The sequence below is a fragment of the Oxyura jamaicensis genome, chromosome 6 (genome assembly GCF_011077185.1).
Source record: "Oxyura jamaicensis isolate SHBP4307 breed ruddy duck chromosome 6, BPBGC_Ojam_1.0, whole genome shotgun sequence".
Taxonomy (NCBI): Eukaryota; Metazoa; Chordata; class Aves; order Anseriformes; family Anatidae; genus Oxyura; species Oxyura jamaicensis.
Genome location: NC_048898.1, coordinates 12,398,836 through 12,422,284, shown reverse-complemented (window position 1 = coordinate 12,422,284; position 23,449 = coordinate 12,398,836). Strand labels below are relative to the sequence as shown.

General features: G+C 38.2%; 1 long non-coding RNA gene across 2 annotated transcripts in view; it reads left to right on the top strand.

The window, feature by feature from the left end:
* The window catches only part of LOC118169262, a 409,250-nt gene extending 395,490 nt beyond the window's left edge, over positions 1-13,760 (top strand). For both annotated transcript variants that reach the window (XR_004751988.1, XR_004751987.1), the window contains exon 5: positions 13,658-13,760. This is a non-coding gene — a long non-coding RNA (uncharacterized LOC118169262). The remainder of the gene's footprint in view (positions 1-13,657) is intronic.
* The last annotated feature ends 9,689 nt before the right edge of the window (positions 13,761-23,449 follow it).

Sequence of the window (23,449 nt, the reverse complement as noted above, 5' to 3'; positions counted from 1 at the left end):
GTCTGATCCAGCAGTTACATAGTTCTGTATAATCAGAACAACATTCTGTATTGTACGGACACCCCCCCCTACAGTCCATGAAGAACAGCTTTTTTTTGCTCTGGTCAAGAATTTCCAGGTAGTTTTCAAGTGTAACAGCAAGTCAGCAGCCCAGGAGCAATGAGGGATCCAAAAGCCTTCCCTGAAGTGGGAGATTGGAAAGAAACTTGCAGCATGTTCAAGGGAAAAAAAAAAAAATCCATCTCCTACCAACTTATGGTTGTGATTGTTCTGATTTTTCCTGGCTTTCAATGTCTCCAATGACTTTAATTTGACTTTTCCATGTGGTGCACACACTGGGCTCTATTTTTCTTTTTAAAAATGAGGCTGTTTGTGAGGCAGGTTTTCCCAAACACTTGCAGTTCTACTCAGTAATCAGTCACCCTCAGATGAATATTTTTAATTATGAGCTTCTGGCAAAATAACAGGCTTATGGAAATAACATATTAGGTCGTCTTGTGCAACTCACTGGCAATGCAGGATTGTTTGCTATAGGACATCTTCTAGTGTTTTGTCCTTTCCATCCTAAATTAATAAAGCATAGTGGATTATTTCACTTTTCTTAAGTGTTTGTCTTAAATACTGCTCTTGTTTTTTTTGTTGTTGTTGTTGTTGTTGTTGGTTTTTTTGTTTTTTGGTGATGTTCATGAACCCAAACATGAAGATGTTTAAAATTGTTTGCTTATTACAATTATGTGCTGCCACAAAGGAAAAGAAAACAGCTGTAGAGGTGCAATGGTTCTTGCTAGGATAGCCATTTTTATTACAATATCACAATAGTAAGCTTTTATTTCTCACTCACTTGTACTACCTTTTGGCTTATCGGAACAGATTAATGCAGATTTTGAACACCATTTAATAATTCTAGGGCTGTCCACACTGTGGTGATTTCAACACCCTCAGGCAGGCTTTACTTTTTCTTTATTTATTTTTTTGAAGTCCAATATTACAATTGCCATTTTATAAGGCTCAGAAATCTTAGTTCTACTGGAAGTTTTGACTGACATTAGTGGGAAAAGACCTTATTTGCATGGTGGGCACTTTTGGAAATAGTCCCTATCATCTTCCTGGTAGTGTAGTTTTTTTCTCCAGGTTCATTGTGCCACTGTTGTGCAGCAGAGTAACCCCTCTGGGCAGGGTATTCCTTGTCATTTCATTCCAGGAATTCTCTGTGTGGTAACATAACCATGGTATTGGAGTCCTCTTTTTCTTAGCCTCTGAGCAATTTTTGTTTAAATCTTCACAAAGGAAAAGCCTTTTTGTTTTTGTTCTTACTGGCTTACAATTTTGTGTTTGTTTTGTCTGTCAACAGAGAGAAAAGGAGAATTCAAAATATTTTCATGGATTGATCAATTACTCATTATTTCAATCAAAAACAAAGGATCTACAAGTTGTTTGTGAATGGTGCAACCCATTTCAAAGTAACTTTTTAAAGTCAGTGACGCTAGCTGCAATTGTTTCCAAGTATTCACTACATGAATGTTAAATTTTCAGTCTAAATGTACTGGAAGGAAAAAAAATTAAAAAAATCCAGGTAAAATGAGGAACCCATTTATTAGGCACATGGGCTTTTGGATAGGTGAAACCTGACACAGAATTAAGGACTAGGTAAGCTTTTTTTTCCCTATTCTAATGCCTTTGCCTACTTTTTACCTCTTACTGGATTAGTTTTACTTTCCCTGATGCTTTTTCTGTTTTTGTTTTCACTCCTACTCTTATATTTCACTTCTTTCTTCTTCTTTTTCTTCTTCATTAAGGATTTCATAAATTTGATGCACATGTTTTATCTGAGCTCCTGAACATCACAGCCAAAATGAGTTCAGAAAGACACAGAAAAGTTACAGTCTCTAATCAAGAGAAGGGAATAAATGATCGGTGCATGTAAATTTGTGTAGCTTCATGAAATGAAATGAGGTTGTTGTGCTTCCTATTTTTAAGAATGTTAATTCTAATTTCAGGTTAGGTAGCAATGTTCACCCTAAATTCATCCTTGAATTAAATGCATAGATTTATACTAAGGTCAGATTTCAGCCTATATCTCTTTAGAGTAGATTGGCTTCTCTCTTTTTGTGAGGAATCCTTTGTATTTCCTCATTTTCTCCTGTATTTTCCCTACTTTAAATTCTACTGGGAGATTTTGCTTGCCATCATGAGAAGTGTTGGTCTGGGCAAAGTAAATTTGTGCCAAATTATTGGTGATACAGCACTGTGCCAGATCATACACTGTTTCTACCAGTGGCCGCATCTGGTGCTTTCCCTTGCTGGTTCTGCTGGTTAGCTAGACAGCTCTGATTCATTTTCTATTATTATCTAGGGCAAGATACATCCTCTCCTGCTCCCTCTTGAAAGCTTTATGTCTGAAAATAATTGCAAGAAGGTTTTAAATTAGAGGTTCCTAAATAGGAGTTGATTTTCCAGTAGCTTGAACTTTGATTGATTTTATCTTTGAACTTATTAAATAGCCGGATCAAGAATTGTTTAGTCCTTATTTTTGACCTAATAGCTATATCTCAGCTAGAGTCAGGTCCCAGCTGGAAAAAAATCTCACTAGCACCACTGAACATTGCACAAAACCCTGACAACATTTTCCATGATACAAATCTATGTGTATGAGTTTCAGGCTTTCCAGTTAACAACAAGTGCCTATGCTCTTTCTACTGAAACTCTGTAATTGCACTTCTGCAGTTCTCTTACAGGAGAGAGTACAAAAAATATATTCAGTGCAGTCAGAAAATAGAGTCGTTCCTCTTCTCTTCTCTTCTCTTCTCTTCTCTTCTCTTCTCTTCTCTTCTCTTCTCTTCTCTTCTCTTCTCTTCTCTTCTTTTCATTTTATTTTATTTTCATACAAGAATTCAGCTTTTATAGTCAGGCTGGGGCCATTGGTAGGCTGACAAACAAGGATTAGACTTTATTTTCAAATTTCATCTCTTTTTGTTTTCTTCTTCTTTGGACCTTAATGGTTACCTCTGCAATTTGTCTAAGACATCTGTGGCTCTTAAATTATTTTAAATTATATGAATATTGTGTAGGTCTGAATCCCACATTGGTCTTTCATAGCTGAATAACTGGGTATAAATGGTAGTCCATTTCTTTCTGCCATATCTGTAAGAATGGGGTCTGGTATCATAAGATTTCCTGTGAATACAATCATGTGAGTGTCTGCCCTCTGCAGACATTGGTATAAATGTATTCTAACTACAAAAGGTGCAAGACAATGGGGAATTACATCCTGCATGTCACAAACTATTGAAAACCTTCTTGTGCTACTAAAACAATTTCAGCCTAGTTGTGTCCCTTGTGACTTGGGGCTGCATCTTCCTCCTGGATTAAATCTGCTGACTTAAATAAATAAATAAAAATAAAAGCTTCTCTAAAAAAGGATGACGTAAGTGAATGCAGATTCAGGAAAATGTAAAACATTAGCAGGTCAATAATTTGCACTGGTTTATAGACAGATTACTTTGAAGGTCGTCTGTATTATGTCCATTCTGGATTAATACACAAAAGGATGAATACAATAAGTGCCAACAATATTAAGTAACCTTAATATGCTGCTCTTCTCGTGGGAGAAGTATGAAAGCAATCACAGCCACATAGCATCGTGGTTCATTTCTTACAGAATATGGAGCAGACAAGACTAACCCTAGATACTGCAAAAGCTCATTTAGAGTCTGTGACAGCACTGGACAGCCTTATTCTAGAAATCATGAGAAAGTGTTAATTTAACATAAATCCAAGCTTTCGAAATAATTTAAGTATAATCAGGAGTCCATAAGTGGAATTCATTGAGGATCATCTATCATTATGTTACAAGCAGACTATGCAGAGATCAGAAGCACTGGTTGTCCCAGTGCCCTCCCTTTCACCCCTAGCATCAAGCTCTATTGCACATTAAGCTTCTTACAAGTCTTCTGTATTTTTCAGCTGTTGGTCCTGTTACAAATATATCTCTGCTTTGTAATGTCACAACCAACTCCTCTCTGCAAAGAAAGCCTGTCAGGCCTTCTCAGCGTTCCTTCTGTGCATTGTGCTTGCAGACACAGGCAAAAGCAAGGAAAAGATCTTGTAAGTGGCTTTGTGTGAAGCAATGACCGCAAGCACATTAGTCATAAATATTAGTACTCTCTTTGATTTATATATAGATTCAGAAAATCCCCCATAAATTTGATTTGCTCAGACACCTTGCTTGCCAATTACAGAATATTTTTTCTGTACAGTTGGTGTATGAAATGCTTGCTAGCATGAAAGTATTCTGAATAAAATGAAAAAAATTAGGTTTCCTGGCATGGAATAGAACCTCTAAATAACTCAGTCATCCCTGCTGGTGAAAAATATCTGCAGCATCCCTCAGATAGTTTGATAAGGTAACAGTGGAACAGTGGTCACAAGCAAACCTGATACGTTTCTCTATCTCCACTCATATAAAGCCAAACAATACAGATCTTCAGTTGCCTATTTTTATAAGAATGTTATACCTAGACATTTGAGAAGAAATCACTATTAAGTAAAGTGCCAGCAGATGGCATTGAAGAATATATGTCATCATTCCTGTTTCTCATAGAAGTAATGTTTCATGTCACCATGTACTGAAAATTGCTTCACCTATATACATCTGTGCAATGTATGTAGTCCATTAAATAGGCCAGTTGGCAGCAGCTGGGTACTTGGTTTTAGATGCCAAAAAATTTAGAAGGCTTTAAACTCTCTTTATGTGCTAAAGCCTTTATTTATCAGATACCTCTGGACACATCAATCGGACAGAGAAATCCTGACTAGATTGCCATCAGTAACTGAGAACCATCACAGTGGCACAGGTTTTTCCTTGGTGTCTGCCATGCCTGTGTGTTGTTGGCCACACTCCTGGTGAATGACTATTAGTTAGTAGCTCTGACATCCCTTCTAACGATGCCTATTCCCAGCTACGTTTTTACCACTTCCAAACTCCTTTAGCAGGATGACCATAAAGGGAAATAAAAGCAAAGGGAAAATAGGTATATTTAAGAAAGACAAAAGAGAAGGTAGACAGTGAGAAAAAAAAGAAATGGGGAAACAAAAAGCAGAATGATAAGTAGCAGAGCAAAGATACTGAGATCATGAGGATTTAGTCAGAGGTCTCATTTTGATTATGAAAAACAGCTGAGTTTTAACTCCAATTGTTTTTTAGGAGGTAAGCCTCAGCAAAGTCTGATCTACATTGATTCCATTTTGCAGTCAGTTCTAGTCAAGGGATGAAGGACTGAAAACAATATACAAGAAAAGGGAGAACACAGAAATTAATAGGGTAAATTCTTTAGATGGTTGGAGAGTTGGGAAATACAATTGCTTCAAGAAAATACCTTTGGAAATATTTCCTACTGTTGCTCTCCTTTTGGTTTGCCTTTCTAGACATATATCTCCCACTCCCTATATGCAGCTTTTTTCTGTCTTGATTCTTTCATTCTCCTTTTTTTCCCCTCTTTCTCCTCCTGTTTTGTAGCTGTCTCTTTTTCATTGAAGGTAGATAGATAGGATCTCCATTTCCTTTTAGATATGTTTCTCCAGATTGAAAGGTTTCTACAGCTCCACTCTGAATTCAGTAGTGAAAGGCTTCACATGTTCATCTTACCATAAGTGGAGAAGATCTTAACAGAACACTGTAGATCGAGAAATCAAAGGCTACTGGCTGTGTTTACAGGCTGTAATAAAAGGAAAATGTCTGCTGATTACTCTCCATGTTTAATGGTGGTGAGTGATTTCTTCCTCCTTTTCTCTTCTGAATTTGAATGGTTTTCAAATGCCAAATCAAACACCCATCCAGTGACTGTGCAAAGATGTGTATGTGACACAAGAAGCCACCCACAGATTGCTTTACTTTTTACTCAAGTATATTGAGAGGACGGGTTGCACAATGGGGAAAAGGAGAAAGACTAATTAAGAAATGTCACGTTTATTTTCCTTGACTTAAAATTCCCCATAGATTTTTTTTTCTTTATTAAGCACTTCATAAGATCCCAAGCCTGCTAAACTTATAAAACTTTTTTTTTTTTTTTTTTCCCTGTATGTTCTGATTGGAATATTTCCCATTGCAGCTAATGACAAAAGAAGTATTTGGCCTATGGTTGGTCTTCATAATCATCTACCTAACTGAAGGATATAAAATTTCGAAGTTTATTTTAAATCTTCCAAGTTTCATGTAGGGTATTTTATACAAAAGAGAAGGAAATCCCAGCAGTTATACAGCACAGCATCATTCAGCAAGCAAAGGTGTGAAGTGTTGGATTTATTGTGGTTTTTCATACAGAAAATCAAGCTGGCATCTTTAACGCAGACACAGATGTCAGACATCTTGTGAAGAGAACCAACATGCTGCAGTATGATTTACTTGGCAACATAGTGCAGCAAAAATGGGGAAATTGTTTGGCTGGAGAATAGACGATTGATTTGAATGTACCTCCTAGCCAAACAGTAGCACTGCTCTGATTATGTTATCATGAGTTCTTCTTTCTCCCAGAGAGCATGATGTCCCCTGGACTCCATTTGACCCTGATTACTTGTTTTCAGCATTGTCACCCAATGACCTTTCTGTCCAGTCTTGTAGTGCCAAAAGGGCTGATTTTTTAAAACATATTTTCCGTGATTAAGTACTATGTTAATTAGAACATGCACAATACGTTTTTGACCTCATGGGGGGGGTCAGTGAGAATAAAAATAATAATAAAAAAAAAGATCAGAAAAGCTTAAATAACATTACCTACAATTCTGCATATGGAAATGTTAAGGAATATATGTTTGTTTATTCACTTCCAAGTCAATCAATAAGAAAAGGAACAGAGCACAATCATCTATCATGATTATCTGCTTTTATTTATTTTAGTAAAATGTTTTCTGTACAGACAGTTGGGTCTGCAGCTTCATTGCTCATCCTTTGACTGATCCTCACTTCTGCATGTGGACAACAGTTCCATCCAATCTCAGAGCTTTTTTTCAGTGTCATGTTTGACTTGACTTCTGGTGCAACACGTCAGGGTGTTTGCACACACAGTTAGCAGCATGTCTCCCTTCAAGGCTTCATGTGCTGGATGCAGCTCAGCTGCCTGCCACCAGGCAACTGTGATGGTGACCACTGGAAGGATGCGCTGCAGCACCAAACAGCACCTGAAGGCATGACTCCATGCTTGTGCCAAAGGCTACCTCTCAAGTCAGGGTGAAATATGACCCACCAACCACCACTCTAGAGTGGTCAAATGACTTCACGTGTTGAAACATCAGAACCTGAGAAGAGCCATGTTGAGCCAGGAAGGGACTAGAAGAGACTAAATGGGATTTTCACTTGCTGCCAACAGCACCATTAGCATGAACAGAAGATAATGAGAACGGAGCGAGCAAGTGTTCTCCAAACTCTCTCCCAGCCTTCAGCAATTTGTAGATCAGAAACCTTCTGAGATGAAATGTTTTGCTTTCCTCTTCAATAGCTCTTGATGGATTTTTCTTCTATGAGTTTATCATTTATTAAACAAATGTAAATTTTAACACCTACATTGTCCTCATTAGGGCTTCCACAACTTAACTCTGCTGAGTGACTAAGTACTACTTCTTACTTCTAAACCTTCTATCTGCTGGTTTCATCTGATGCCCCGTAGTCCTTGTAATGAAAAAAACAAACCAAACCAAAACAGAACAGTGAATATCGAGTCTGTTTACTGTCTCCATTCCACTCATGTTTTAAATATCTCTGTCATATGCCCACTCAGCTGTCTCTTATCCAGGTTGAAGAGCTGTAGTCATTACTTGTATGAAAATCATTCCACCTCTTAAAACATCTTTCTCTACCTTTTTCAGCTCTAGTCTGTATCTCATTTTGGATTGAGGACATGAGAACCTGAAAGGTTAGAAACATTAACTTGTTTCATATCCACAGTTATATTACATACAAACCGTAACAACAAGAATACAAAATCAGGCATGAAGGTTGCAGTAGATTTGAGTAATCCAGCGTTATGACTTCTGGGATAAATCCATAGGCTGTTACATCTTGGACTTGTTAATTTGTTACTATGTTATGTCATTTATGTAATTTTATTTTGTTTACACTAAGTGTTTTTCTACCACTCTAACAGCTCATATCTCATTGTAATTGCAGTACCTATTTTTTATTTTATTGTATATTTTAATCTCCATTTTGCCCTACAGCACGGCTCCAGAGTGCCTCCAGCACCGACAGCTTGGCTCCTTTCAGAAGCCATAAAAATTCCATCAGTTCATAACGGCCCCACCAGCCCCAGAACATCCCACTGTTTTCTCCTACCATTTCTGTCTTCACTACAAAGAAACCTGTACAATTCAATTGGCTGGACTTGGACTGTTGTGCGTGAGGGATCTGCTCTTAGGAAATACCAGGAGATAATTCTGATCTCACGTAAGATGGGCGAGAAGCAACATTTCTTCCACATACTCTAAAAGGAGTTAAAAATATAAATGAAATGTTTTTCAGTGTGCCTAGGGAATCTGGGAGCAGAAATCCCAACAAGACATCAAAGAGGTTTGTCCTCCTAAACCCCCTTGAATGCTCCTGAAACCCCCATCCTCAAAGCTTCTTTTAGCAGCCTGCCCTCTGAGGCAGGATTATAGGTATGGCTCAGCAGTGGCACTGTGTTGTTCTCTTTGGTGATCTTGAAAGAGAAAACTGCATTTGAACCACATGTAAACAGACTCCCTTAAATCACTGCCTGCATCAAAAGACTGGAGCAACCCCCTCTTCTGCCTTCATCTTCTATCCCAAAATGACCATGGCACAACAGAAAACCATTCTGGATGCTCTGAGGAATGACAGAGCCAAGGAGGACTTTCAGCAGCTGCTTCACAGGCATAAAAGCAGCTGGAATTATTGTACATTATGGAGTTAAGCATTGTGACTGTACCTTCCCCACAAAAGTATCAAACCTGGTGAGACACGGTCTGCAATCTAAGGGCTTTTCCAGATGGGAAATGCAGACACAGCGTGATTTAAGTGGTTCACCCAAGGACAGAAAAAAAGAAACAATGGCCAGTGCATTAGCTTGAGACTTGCAGATTTAATTCAGTGCTTTGTCAGATGCTTCTGAATGTCAGTGTGCCTTACATAGAAAATTATATTTCTCTCACAGTAGTATGAGATAATTGCATAGAAAGTTTTGAAGTGCTCCAGCCTGTTGTACTGGTGTTCTGGGCACACAGCTAAGAGGAGAAGGAGAGGAGTCAGGCCGGAGGTTCCTGAGTCGTGGATGGTTACCTCCGCTACCTGGTTATCCCTCTTCCCTCTCCTCCCTGTAATTACTGTTTGTGACCTAGCACGTATGATGTAATTACTCTTTTATTGACACTGCAGCTTAAGCTCAGGCTCTTTCTAAGGGTGAACCTGAATGTTTGAAAAGGCTTTTCTGTTATCTTCCACTTTTTGATAGGAAAATGAGAGTACTAGGAATGAAAACGCAGAGCTCCCATGCAGTGGGACTTCAGTTGTCTCAAAAAGGCTGTCTTTCTGTGGTGATAATACAATTTCTAAGGAAAACCGCACAAAGAATCTAACACTTCTTGGATATATGGAGGAAAAGAGAGGGGTGGAGGCAAAGGAATAATAATAATAATAATGCAACCTTCCATTTTCTAACATGGGCAGTTGGCAACACTGTGTTTTTCCAATTAAGATGATAGCATCTGGACTACTGTAATCCTTAAGGTTGTAAACCATGTCATGTTGCCCTCTCAAGAGTGGATTCATCAGTCAGCTGGCAATAATTTATCTGATAAAAAAGAAAGGCACTGCCTATAATTTTACTGTAGGGTGCCTTTTTTTTTTTTTTTTTTTTTTTAATCTCACATGCACTGTGGGAAATAATTTGTCTAAAGCACCAGACTTGAAAAAAAGAAAAAAAAATCAAGACAAAAATACCTTTTCCCTAATCCTCCCTTGCCTGTTCAAAAATACCTAATACAAAGGAGTTAAGATGAGGGTTTAGTGATTTTAATGTGAATTTTTTCACCCCCTGTATTAGTCTGTTTATTATACACTGGAGCTTATTTATACAGTGCAACTTTGGAAGGGAAGAGCAGCATGGCACATGGGGCTGTATGACAGCTACCACTGAGACAGGTAGGGCAGGGAGATAGCAGGGAGAAAAAGGCACCAGAAGTAGTGGGAAGACATTAGGAAGGAGGAACTTAAAAGAAACTAAGAGCAACTGAAATGAACTTCACCGGCTTCGATCTCCCTGGTCTTTTCTTTAGCATCTAGCAGAACTTTTGCATTAGAAACCTGAACGTAATGTTTTTATCCTGCAAAAGCATAATACTCACTGCAAAACAAGGATTGTGCTTTTGGGGGCAAATAAGGGTTGGTGCTAACTGTTTTCACACTGCTTGTCTGACGCTCATTTTAAAAAATTAGGAGTTTATCAATAATTTTGACATCTCTGTAAAGTTATGGTTTTTTATTTTTTTTAATTTCTTCCAAGTCATTTGTGTCAGAAGTTTAAAACCAAAGTTCAGTTTGGACCACTACCTACTAACTTTATGGGGGATACCTGACATACATAAATATACAGAAAGATGATGGAAAAAGCAGTCTTGACAGTAAGAAACCAAGGGCTGTCTTATGAAGCTAACAAACCTTTCCTCAGACAGGCTCCTTGTGTAATGGGAATGCTAAAATGGGAATACTTGACACCTGCTCTGCACAGGTGTAAGAGGTAATAAAAACAGTGAAAGCAAAGCCCTTTGTCCATGCTTTTTCTCAGGACTCAGGTAGGCAGGAGCTCCTGAGATAATGGGGGTGGAATGATAGCTAAACTCTTCTTAAATCTTCTTAAACCTTGGTGGGTTCTCTGCTTTTATTTCTTTGTTTGTTTTGTTGTTGTTGTTCTTATAGCGTGGGGTATCTTTCAAATCGTTGCTTGGTTTTCTTAGTGAGGCCTGGTACTTTTTGGGTTGGGAAAGAGAGAGCTTTATTTTTTTAATCATGAAACTTACAATTCTCTCCAGACTTTTCTGGCTTGGTTTTCAGTATTATGCTGGGATCTTCTAATCTTGTATGAGCCCCAAATACAGAATAAAATATCCTGATACCAATACAACTTCCTTGAAGTTTCCCAGGGAGTGGCAACATTTGCTTAAAATGTGATTTTGAAAAATGCAGTAAATTGTTAACCTCATCCTTAAAACAGCATGAGAAAGGCAGATAAGGCCACGATTTAACATCTTTCTGTGCAGTAGACAACTCTGACCACAAAAAGCGTAGTCAGCCTTCTCTCCAGGCAGGTAGTACTAGGTTCGGTGAATCAGTCGTAGCCTTACTTATAATAAGATTTTTATTGCAACATAGGCTAATATTCTTCTTGAGGAATTTTACAGGCACAGTAGACATCTCATAAACTTGGCAAGAGATGTAGGTAACGCTGCTGCTTCACTAGGATATAGGTGTAGCTTCCCTTCTAGTTGATAATTCCAACCTGTAATAGCCACCATAAAGAGGCCTGTGCAACATCTAGAAGATTTCATGCTGGTGTCCAGGATGAGTGAACCGCGAGTGGCTCTGAACCCCTGGTTACCTGGCTCTTAAAAAAAAAAAAAAAAAAAAAAAAGTGAATTGACAGCATCAAGCTGACTCATGTTTATCTTTGTTATGCATTGGTACTCCAGCCTCCCTGCTAATCTGAGTGCATTTGCTATCTGAATTAGTTTATTATTAAAAGATGAGTTGAGATTGGGGCAAACCCCCATTAATCTGTCTTCCCCTCTCTCCCTGACACTGATAGTAACCCATTTGCCTTTTTTCGGTGACTTTTAGCTAACAGCCTGGTGAGATTCCTTTTGGTGTAGCTGGAATCTAAAAATAATTGAGAACTGCATACAAATACTTCTAATGAGTTAGCACATGCAACATACAAAGAACAAAAGCCTGAGTAGAAAATAGACTGTTTCTGTAAACAAAAAGCATGGGCTGGTTAAGAGCAAGGAGCAAACTGTGTTTAAGAAACCACGATGTGCAGAGTTACTGACAGCAGCTTTGCCTTGCCGATAGGAAACCTGCAGTTTCCCAGGTGAACTCACCCAGTAACTCAGGTATGGGTGCAGTCCTCCTGTGTCAAGGTTTTTGGGGAATCAAGAGCAATAAGTAATCATTCCCTGGAGATTTGTGTTCTTAATCAGTGATGAAATAAAAGTTTAGCTGTATATATAAATTCCTACCACTTTAAGTGCCCAAGATAACAAAGGGGCTGTGCTTCTTTACGCCAGGCAAGACTTTGATATAATAATTTTGGGAAGCTTCCTGTTTTTCACAGAGTCCTGTATTATGTAAAGAGAGTGGTATGAGTGTTACCTGGCCTGATTTCTGCATGTAATTAATTGACTTCACCTTCTTTTTCTGTATTCAATTCTACATGCAAAAGGGTATTTCAAATCACAGCCAATTGTAGAGAAGACCTTCCATGGAATCTGTCATTATAAAAGGGGGGGGGCGGCAAAACTCAAGTACTTCCATTTTCACTTATTTCCACATTATGTAATTGTAAAGCTTTTAAGCAAGCAAAGTGCTATTTTTCTACTAAGCCTTGAAATCACAAGCATTCTGCTTTTTTCAGAAACATCGAAGTTCCTACATCATTTCCATAAGAATTAACCCCATATCCTTGACTAAAATTTTTATTTGGAATACTGTTGTCCAACAACTCCACCCCAAAGGCACCTACATATGAATAATTCATAAAAATGAAAGAACATTTGGGAGCGAAGAGTACTTTTTGAGAGTTCATAAAGTATTATGACCAGGGCTTCAATTGTTTCTTGTCTGGAGCTCTGACAAAATACCTCAAAATACCATTTTCCTGGAATGACAGCGTCATGAAGTGGTTTTATAATTTGTTTGGAGCAATACCTGTGATTTCTGGCATGTGCTGGAAATTTTAATTCAGGCTTACATCTGTTGAGAATAAACACTTGAAATCACTAGACCAGTAAAATATATAAGCTACCTTTTATGACCTTGAGTTGACTGAAGTTGACTATCAGTGGGAGCCTATTTTGAATTGCAATAAAAAATGGTCTCTTTAAAGGAAGTCTCAGAATGGAAATTTGCTGGGTTTTCTTTTTTCAAAATGCTGATGGATAGAAGAAGGGTCTTGATCAGAGGAAAATACTAAGAGAAAAAAATAAGAGGGAAGGGAAAAAGAGATTTGAAGGTTAGATTCTTCATTCAAGAGGAAAGAGAAGGATAGAGGGAGGATACAGAAGTGATGCGAATTGCAAGGGGAAAATGATACAGAAAGGAGCATGTGGAAAATGAGAGAATAAAATTAAGGAAAAGAGCAGAACAACCAAGAGGAAAAGTGTAAGAAGCAGTGCTGGAATTAGGTCAGTGTTGAGCTGTGGCAGTTCACAAAAGAGTCCTGATAGCTCTCATAATGAGTTGACTCATAATGACTAGTTGAAATTTGTCCCTAATTTTAATGGTGAAATCCCAGTACTGATGAGAGAAACGTACAGAAAAATGCAGAATGAGAACAGCTCTCCAGTATGACTAGGAAAACAATTATTTAAATATCAAACATACAAGGAGAAGAATATAATTTTTCCAAGGTCTAAATTTTTCCTTTTTATTTTCCAGCACACAGTAAATTATCACTGAATTATCCCTGATGCTGAATGTAAGTGGAATTCAATCAAGTTCCAACTTTAAACAACAGGCTTGAGGAGACTTCTTAAATGTAAGTCATTTGCGTATGAGTATACATTATTCATAACAAAACAAACAAACAAAAAAAACCTTCCTGCATTCTAAAAATAAGTATTGTGTGCTTTGGGGAGGTATTCATTGTAAGTAACTAAATGGCTAAATCTACATTTTAAATACAAAGCTTACTGCAGGCTGAACCACAAGATCGTGACTGATGCTTCTTTGAGAAGTAACTTCTTAGAAAATCTCCGGTATTTAACATTAGCAATAATATAGAAAAGGAAGATATTTATGATTCAAGGTCTGCAGCTGGCAATTTATACCGGGAGAAGATCTGATCCTTCTTGTCTATTTTATCACTAAATCAGTACAGGCAATAGATGAGACAAAGAATCCTTGACTTTTTCCAAAGCAGAGAGTCTCCTTTTGTGTAAATTAAGTTAATAAATTTTTAAGAGCAAAATACAGTTTTAAGTATTAGGCTAGAAGAAATTGTTTGAATAACCTTTTTTTTTTTTTTTTTTTTTTTTTTTTAATATGAATACCTAGTATAATGGAAAAGTAATTTCATAGAGTAAAAGACATACCCGGTATTTTTCATTTAAGGTGGGAAAGACCTGTCAGTACAGCTAAAATTTATGGGGCATAATTCTTCCTTTTTCCTCATACCAATTTAAAGGAGAGGCAACTCTGCTGAGGTAATGCTGATATAAAGAACACTGAAGATCTGCCCAACAGTGAGGGGCCTGATTCAACAAATTGTATGAATACTTGCTTAAAGTCATTCCCACTCTGAGCTCTACATGCTCTGTATTCATGTGCATTATCACGCCGAGTTTGTCAGCTGTAGCATAGTCCAAAATTTGAAGTAATTTCAGGTTGTATCCAGAGCTATAGTCTGTGTAAGTCAGTGTTCATATCAGCTTCTGGGCCCCAAAAGTGGAGTGAGTGCCACATCCAGGCTCTGTCCCAGGGAGGAGCACCTCAGAGCTCTTGTGAGAAGGCACGGAGTTGGCTTGCTGTGTCTGGACAGGAGGATGTTTTGATCTTGAATTCTTTTGGAATAAATACTTAGAAAAAGCTAGCTACTTTGTTGATACATTTAGACGTTAAAGTGATTGGCACCTTAGAAACACTGAAGACAGACAGATAAAAGGATTCCAGATGCATCCTTTGTGAATTTTTAATACAGAGATTTTGCAGTGTCCGGTGATGAAAACAAATCATCTGTGTAAAGGCTGTCTTTCCATTACTATCACCCACTGAAGATGTTGGTATATATTCAGTGTTGGATAGTATCTTAAACTTAATCACTTTGCCATTTGTAGTATCAACTTATCTCACTTGACAAGCACTTATTTTATATATTTCTCTCTTTTTTTTTTTTTTTTTTTAATATACAAAAAGCTCCAAAGCCCATCTTTTTTGAGATCATCATGCTGTACTTTTTGTGCAATCAGAGAAATTCCCTCTGGCTGAAGGCACTGCCTAGAATTCAGGGTGTTTAAGCTAGTCCAATACAGAAGTGAAGTTTTCTGATGCAAGATGGTTTATTTACAAACAATACTCAGAAGTTTTGCATTTTTAAAAAAATTCTGCAGGAAAGTAAAGAAACTGGGAAACAATTTTCTTTCTTCAAATCATTTTTTTTTCATCTGGAGCTGGACCAAAAAGATCTATATTGCCCAATACTGACAGTCACGCTGACTGGACTTGACCTTGCTTTCATTTCTGTATTTGCTGCGCTGAAATGTCTCCAATCCACACCTTTTCCCAAAACTATGTATGAGCAACTGTTTTATCCAGACAGTTTTAATCACTGGGCACCTTCCTGTTTGCCCTTGTTTTGGGACAGTGATTTAACTTGTAATATCTTTGGTGAAAGAGATTGGTCAGAGCAACTATCTTCAATGAAGTGTGATCTGGCCTGTAACACCATGTCACTGATGTTTCCTGATGAAACAAATGAAATCTCAGCACCTCATGGTCACTCTATAAAGTAAGAATTATTTACCAAAAGCTAGCATGTTCAAACCCAGTCATTTCCCAGTACCATATATTATCTGGTCAGTTCATGGGTACAGAGCAGTACTCTTAAATGTCACTTGTTTCAACATATTTGGATTACAGTTCAAGTTTTTTCTGTACGTATTTCTCTTATCTATTTTTCTAAGTTATTTATTGTGCTTCCCTGAATCCTTTTAAATTCCAAACTTTAACCAGCCTTAAACTAGAATCCTTGATGTGTTACACAACTATTAGTAACAAAAAGGTGTTGTATTCCTAAGATGACCCTGCTATAGTTTTTAAAGGAAAAGTTGCTAAATGATCATTTAATATCTCACTCAATTTCCAATAAGTATTTATGAACATCTTAAGTCTATAACAAACGTATTTTTTTTCCTGTGAGTTATCCTAATACTAATGACAATGAGGTATTTTATAAATGTTCAGTGTGTGGTGACAAATAGTATATTTTATAAATTAATTTCAAGTTAATGCTAAATTATTATGGAATTACATATTACATACACTTTACTACCAAAAGAGTTCATCATGATTAATGTTATTATAGTGAACACCAAAGGAATTAATAATGATTTGCACTTATTATAGACTGGTACCAATGTAGAGAAAAGAAGGTTAGCCTAATTAAATTCCAGAAACCACTTTAGGGCTCTGCTGCATTGTGGAGGCTGGTTTTTATGTTAATTAATTCTGTATGAAAGGTGGCTGAAGTGTTTTAATATTGTTCAAAGAGGCACCAGGAAATACTTCAAAACTCTTATATTTATGTCCAAAGTATCTGGACCAAGCAAGTTGAGATCCTATCTGTGATGAGCTCCTGCAGGCTGTGTAAATGATGGTAAATAATAAGAAACTGAAGATTGTGGGGGTTTGAGAGATGAAGCTTAAGTGGGCTGGGAGTAGAGCTGTGTTCTGAAAGAACCCAACAAAATGGGCATCAAAACTCAGGCCTAGAAATCCAGTTCATTCTCTTGCGGTAAGCAGAGTTACTGGTCGACACATTATAGGTTTAACTCCCCTTCAGAATTACTGCCATGACTCAAATGCTAGGCCAAAGTTAGCTGAGATTTTACAGACATCCGATTTCACAAGGATTTGGAGACCCAGGTGCTGTAGTTCAAGGGGTGAAAGGGTACGTTTCTGCACATTATGTGCTTTTGTTTCTTTTTATTCTGTGACAAAGCAGGTAGAAAGCATTTATTGGTAGCACTTTGACCTGCCTAATTCATTCACAGTTTCCCCTAACTGTTGTTGAGTAATACAGATGTTTCAGACTTGGATTGAAAACAACAAAAAAAAAAAAAAAAAGGGGGGGGGGGGGGGGCGGCCCGGGACACGGACGACTTGATTTGCTGCTTCTACTAAAGTTCTTGGAAGTGTTTTTACTTTTATCCTTCTAATAGACCTGTTTGGAAATCCTATTCAAGATGGATTTTTCAAACCCAAATTCCCTTAAGTACAAGCTTCACATGTTAGGCATGTGTTTAAATTCTCTTGATTTACAGGCATGTACTTAAGGGCATCTCTGAATAAAGAAGGGCATGAGCATGTAGTTAAAAGCTGATCAAAGGAATAAACCTTTCGATTTGATCTACACTTAAGACAGGTTAGATTGCCTTTACCTGTCATCCAGTAGTCAAGAATATGCCAAATGTCTACTAAATACACCATTGTTGATTAAACTGAATTCTGCTGGTATGGAAATAGGCAAGGCTGCATAATACACCACATTTCTTCCTTTATGTTTTATGGCATTGGTTGTAAATTACATTTTCAAGTACTGCAGTCTCACTGCAAATAAAAGGGGGGATCAAGACAGTAAAAATGAAAAGAGGGAAGAGGGGTTTGGCTGTTAAATTCATATACTCAGTGTAACACTAGAATGGTTCGATATGTTTTATGTTCTTAATATTTTTCTTTCTATATGCAGTACACTATGCAATACATCTCTTCCTCCTTACACTAACAATTTATATTCAGGATACTCTAATGAAGTACATCTTGAGTCTCCTTTTCATGGCTAATGAGAAGACAACAAGAATTTGACTAATACTAGTACAATTACTGGAGCAGTGAAGCGTGCATCTCTGATTAGACGTGATAATTTGCAAGGCTGGGCTCTTCACATTAAGTTTGCAAACAGTTTAAAAATCACTTCCTCTATTTATCCAGCTAATCTCTGTTTAATGACTCCAGGCCTGACAAAAGAAAGAGAAAATGTCTCTTAAAATCCTATACTTCATTTATGAAGCTCGTATATAGAGTGGAGGTGTAATTTATAGCAAATCTTTTCGAGAAGAGTTTTGATGAGGCCCTGCAGCTGACATCTCACAATCCAGTGGTATTTGTATTCGTTCTGTAATACTTTGGTTTCCTTTATGTAGAGATGTCTTTGTTCAGATTTAGACATGTTTCTATGGATTTTGGACTCTTTTTTTTTTTTTTTCCTAATTCACCCTTTGGTTTCAATACTCTATTATCTAGAGAGGGTGGATATTTTTGTCTGATTTATTTATTTATGCAGGAAGGAATGGTAGTGACTGGTGGTGCTGGGGAGTTCTTCATCATTCATCATCATCATGAGTAGTCAGGTTTTAATGAGAATTTGGCATGTACCATTCCAGATCTATGAAAATCCTGTTTCTTTGAGGCCTAGTTTCACCATTTGGCCTTGAAGCAAAGTTGCCTGAAACCACAGCAACTTAGGTTAGAATTGTTGAGTTTAATTAAGCAAATGGATACAGCTCTTGCTGTCAGTAGGTGGCACTCGTCCTGAATTAGGAGTGAAAAGACCGTACTTAAAAAGGACAGCTTTTTTGTATGTTTGTTTTTTAGCCTAGAAATGGACAGCGTCATGTACGATAGTGGGCCAGAAAGCATCACTGGCAGAAATACTACATCCCAGGGGTGATAGCACAGAACGAGAGGGCAGCACTTGTTCTGGAGGCTGCAACTTGGTTGTTGCAGTTAAGAACCACTCATCAGTGGCTTTGCTCTTCCTTGGACCGAGTGCTACAGTGTTGACTCCGTATTACACAGTGGCACCATCAGCTTGTAATTTATTTTAGGATTTGCTGTAACTCAGTAAAACAAGATGCAACATGAAGATACTGTCCTAGGAAGCTATAAAGGATTCAGGACTGTGCCTCACATAGATCTTTCCTGGAGTATAAAAGCTGATATGCAAAGTGATCAAATGCTCAGCCTGTTGTGCAGTGTATATTTAGTTGCTTATATAGCTTTCCGAGAGCATGATCAGATGTGTCTAATGTGTCTTGTTAAACTTTGGCTCTGGGATTTCCCTGTCTATTTTACTTAGAGGTACCTAATAGCTTTTTGTTTCCCCTGAAAAGCAGCAGCTGTTGCAAGGCTTGTGTGGTACAGACAGAAAATGTACATCAGCTTCCTTCTGTACCTGTGGAAGTTATTTATGTCGGGGAGGAGTGGGTCCCTAGAGAAGTTTTGGCAGACTGTATAGCGAAGACGTCTTTAAATATAGAGGGCATCTGCATTTTTCTCCTTTTCCAAACACAAAGAAGCAGATAAAAATAGAAAACTGTGGTTTTTCCAGCTCTCGGGGATGGCAGGTTTCTAAATCTGATCTGTGAATTCCCAGTAGGAGAGCATCCTCCCTGCAGACTGGGATGGAAGGGTGGAGGCAGTGCAGAATGACATCACTTTCTAGCTGTTACTAATGTGATGGAAGCTGGCCAATACAACTTCAAAAATGGAAAAAGCAGATAAAGGATTTTCTTCTTTCTGCTCTGCAGTCTCCACTGGTGGTCTTAATAGGGTGAGCTGTATAATTTCCCTCTCCACCATTGCAAAGTAACAGATTTAAGAATCAGAAGGTAGCATTTGAACATTACCTCTTATAATTGTTAATATCATTTTTTAAATTTGGGCTAGTGCTGCATGAAGCTGAAGGAACTAAGGAAGCCATTTCTCCCTGAAGGAGAACTGAGAAGCAAGTAGCACTAGAATCAGGGCTAGCAGTAAGTGTCACTTCCCAGTGCTATGAGAGCTGTAGCATGTGCTCTATATAAGTGACATCGTTTTGTAATACTAATTGATTTCCTGCTCCTAATCACAACAGCAGTCCTGGAAAAGACAACAGCTTTTGCACTTGCTTGATAGCTTGGGAAGCAGCTTATCCCATCCGTGGATGAAGATGAGAGCGTTGGACTGGTGTTCTTGTGCCATTTGGATTCTGCCTGTGATTATTACAAAGTTTCCTCACTGTCACTTAATGGGCAACCCCAAGCTAATACCAGGCACCATCTGCACTCTCCAAAGCTGCTCATGAAGCTCTGAAGAGGAATACAGCGTTGCTTTTTCCTCTCCTGTGCCTTGTGTCAGGATATGCTGAGCAAGGGTGGAGCTGCACCCTCTTCAGCTGCCTGGTGGAACAGGATGTGCTGTGCTGGGATAAGTCATTTAGAAGTGATTTAAACTACAAGATGAGATTTGAGAGATTTACTAAAACTGGTTAGAATGAATGCAATTAAGGGAAGAAAAAGAAAAAGATAAAAGCAGTGAAATGAGTCATAACCTTAACTTTAGAGCCCTTCCTAACTGATTGCTGGTTCCAGCTTATGGGGCTTGATAATTAGTTACTGTATTTTTCGTAGGGCTTGCATACCTGGGAAAATTCCTAGGGCTACATAATTCCCACTCCTTTTGAAACAGATAATTAGTGGAGCCACCTTCAGTTAAGTCTGCTTTTTTCTCATTCACAATGAAATAATGCTTTTTTTCTCATCTGCTTACACATCTCTTTGTGACTGTAAAAGGCAGGACAGGAACTTTTCCCTTCTACCGATTAGTAATTTCTGATTTGTATGCTCTGGTACACATAGCAAAGTATATTTTGCCTGGTAGTCAGCAGGGTCTGATCTGGACCCCTCTGAGATCAGTGGAAGTCTTTCCAGTACACCTTATTCTCTCATAATTATGCTGATTTACCACTTGGATTTTAAGAGAATCAAGAAAATCAAACACTTTTAGATGGGGGGAGGGGGAACTGAGTTCTGTGGAAATAATTTGTGGCCAGGAATCTGAACTAAAGAAGGTTTTCACTTGAGAATGGTAACAATATTTGAAAGACACACTCACTTTATCTCAAAGCTGAGTCATTTTCTAAAATATATTCCTGTAGTTGGCATGCACACTATAAAATAAGAAAGCACATAGATACTCTGCTACATGCACCCATAATAAAATCCTAAGTTTGTTCTGTTGACAGTTCCTTAAATTAAGAGTTTTATTCAGCAAAGTTTTCCTCACAATATTTTCATTGTGATTATCAATGTAACAGAGCACTGTTCAAAGCATGCAAAGAGTGACTGCCTTTCTTTCATTCGATATTCCCAACTTCTACATAGTATTTTTGCTTAGTCTCCCTATCTTGTTGCAGTTCACAGTGAGAAATATCTGGATCCTAACCACAAGCCTAAATTTCTTTTAATGAACTACCTCCAGTGCAGGCTGTGCTGGCAGCCCCCCGGGTACCAGGCCCCACTGCACATATCTGTCACCTTTCCCTGCTGAGACGGCTCGCGTGGAAGAGTTTGTGTATCCATGACTATGTCCTGGAGGGAAAAACAGTTCTGTGCTTAAGGCATTAGCACGGGGCTCTGGAAATCTGAGCTCTGAGATTAAGCCACATGTCCAAGGAGCATGTGGAGAAATCTGTATGATAAATGGCATCCCTGTCAGAATTGCCTGTGTAGAAATGTTTCCTTCTTTTCCTGTTCACATGGGTCATAGACAACTCAGGGAGTAGATGGTGGCGCAGTAATCACAGAAATAATATTTGGATTTTCCTAGGACAATTGTTTTTCCACCATAAGGAATGTTGAAATAAGATTCACGGCTCCACTGGAAAACCACTGTGACTTCCAAGTTTACCTAGTCCCTCACGTTTTCCACCTCTGAGTTGTTTGAATCCTGATTTCTGAAGGAGATAAGGTTTACGTAAGCATTTTTACCTCTCTTCCCTTTTTGAACAAGACATGTTTATGAACAGATTTCTTAGTCACCTTAAATTTCTAATATGCAGCAATTAAAGCTCACCTGGAAAGCCAAGATCCTATTAGTGCACTCACTGGAGGGAGTGAGGGGAAAAAACTATCATTTACATTCTTAAGTCATAGATCTGTGCAGGTTAGCATTTTATGAAAGCTTAACCACCTGAGAAGAAGGCATGTTTTAGGGCTCTTGGCATTTTGGACACTGGAGAATGCCCTCCTCAGCTAGTTTCTTTCCTGTGTGAATTATCTATTTTCAAGAAGGGAGTAAAAGAAAGATGTTGTTCTTCCAACTGACACTTACTGGTTATTTAATTAGGATGAGCTCACACTGCAGTAATATTCAGTTAAAAAGTCAATCAGCTAGAAACCAGTGGAAACCAGATGTGGTTAGCTCCAGTGCTCACGGAACAAGTTGTTCTCCTTGTTGCTTCTTCCCCAGATGTGAGCTGCATGCTCAGATTATTTTCCTATTTCAAACAACTTGCAGGCTCCACACAAATTTCAGACGAACTTTTGTGCAACGTCATTCTTCTTCAAGCAGGGAATACACAGGGATTAAGCTATTTCATAGATTACTCTTTAGAGAAGAGCCTTAAGTAGTAGCATTCCTTTCTGCTTACTTGTTATCCATGCGGTTAGTCTGAAGCTGGAGCTGTCTGGAAATTCTTCTTGTGACGTTTCTTTCAGTACCTTTATTTTTGCCACTGTTGTGGGAGGTATGCACTCTTTTGCTACAAATAAGACTGCCTTCAGGGTATCTTGCAGGGGATTTTTTCATGCTTTTGTTAGTTACTTGTGTGGACACTTAGAAACTTTGATTCAGTCACCTTTTCAGTCTGTTTCCTGAACTCCATGCCTAAAACTGGAATTCCTGGCGCCCTGTAATATCCACCTAGGAAGTCGTTATGAGCTGACCCTTCTTAGTTTATCTTTGTGGAGATTTGTGGCATAGTCCATAGAACAGAATGGTATTACACATCAATACTACTTCTGCTACCATAGCAAATTATCAGGCTTGTTCCTCTTCGTAAGCTCTTTACATTTGGATGTGGTATAGGCAGGTAGAAGAGGATTTTTATTCCATTTTCTATGAGCCTAGATGGTTCACTATGCCATGGGTAGACTTTGTGCCTCTGGGCTGCTTTTGAGCTGTGAAACACCAGCTCATAGCTGTTGGCATTTGGAAATGCACTGCAGTTGAAAATGTGCAAGATGTTCAGCATTGTCAGAATGCAATGTCCAGCCACAACAAAAATACTGGTTCGTGAGTGGGCACAGCTACTCAGCAAAGCACAAAGCAGATCTGGAAAAGCTGTCTTAGCATCTGCTGTCCTCTTGATGTGTGAGGGGGATTTATTTGTGTGCGCCATTTCCATTAACCCTGAAACGAGGGTTCCTTGCCATGGCAATCTTAAGGCACAGGTTGTTGTTTTTTGGTTGCAAAACTTAAAACAATTAACTCATTCATGAATCAGGAATTTTAATTGAGATCAGCAAGGCTGGAAAACAAGCATGTTATTCATGAGTAGAATTATGCCTTTTCCCAGCCTTTTCCTCTGAATATTTGGCCATAGAAGGGTTTGGTTTAGACCAACTGCAGCAGAAAAAAACATTACACTCAGATTTGATATTCTGTGAGTCAGTGAAAGTTGGTAACATACAG